The sequence below is a fragment of the Myotis brandtii genome, unplaced genomic scaffold (assembly GCF_000412655.1).
Source record: "Myotis brandtii unplaced genomic scaffold, ASM41265v1 scaffold1282, whole genome shotgun sequence".
Taxonomy (NCBI): Eukaryota; Metazoa; Chordata; class Mammalia; order Chiroptera; family Vespertilionidae; genus Myotis; species Myotis brandtii.
Window position 1 is genome coordinate 285461 of NW_005354519.1, and position 900 is coordinate 286360.

Genomic DNA, 900 nt, shown 5'->3' on the forward strand with positions numbered 1-900 from the left:
AAATATATATTTTATTGATTTTTCACAGAGAGGAAGGGAGAGGGATAGAGAGTTAGAAACATCGATGTGAGAGAAACATCGATCAGCTGCCTCCTGCACACCTCTTACTGGGGGTGTGCCCGAAACCAAGGTACATGCCCTTGGCCAGAATCGAACCTGGGACCTTTCAGTCCGCAGGCCGACGCTCTATCCACTGAGCCAAACCGGTCAGGGCTTCTCTGGTTTTATGAAACTCAGAAAAAAATAACCACAAAAGAACAGTTGCTGCTATTTGTGAGTACCCAGGAGCTGAGGGGGATAAAGAGATGCAAAATCAATGGAATTTTCACAGTCAAAGCAGGAAGCAGATAAGTTGTGACAGAGGGAAGAGGATTAAAGTAGAGAGTTGAACTTGCACAAAATTAAGAAGGCCGGATCACCCAGTCTTAAGATAATTACCTGAACTGTTTGATTAGACCAGAGACAATGAAAGGTAGTTATAGAGCGTGGACAATTGAGAATTGATCAGGAAGTCAGCATGTTTTCAAGCACCACATATGTTGGTATATGATTTCAGGAAGATAATTTTGTCTCTAGGATGGTCAGAAAGATTGAGGATGCCAACCACATCGACCATCCCTTGTGTGGGACACTGCTCAGCTCACAGTCTCTGGAGTTGTTTCATATATACAGGGTGTCCCCCCAAAATTTATAGACACTTTAACAGCTGGTTCTATTACATGTTGAAAATGAAATGTATTTTAACAAGCACTGCCTTTATAATTATTCAAAGTGTGTATACATTTTTTTTTAACACCCTGTAGAAGTCCCCTCTCACCCTGCCCGGTGTGGCTCAGTTGGTGGTCATCATCTGGTGCACTGAAAGGTTATGGGTTCGATTCCCAGTCAGGGCACATGCCC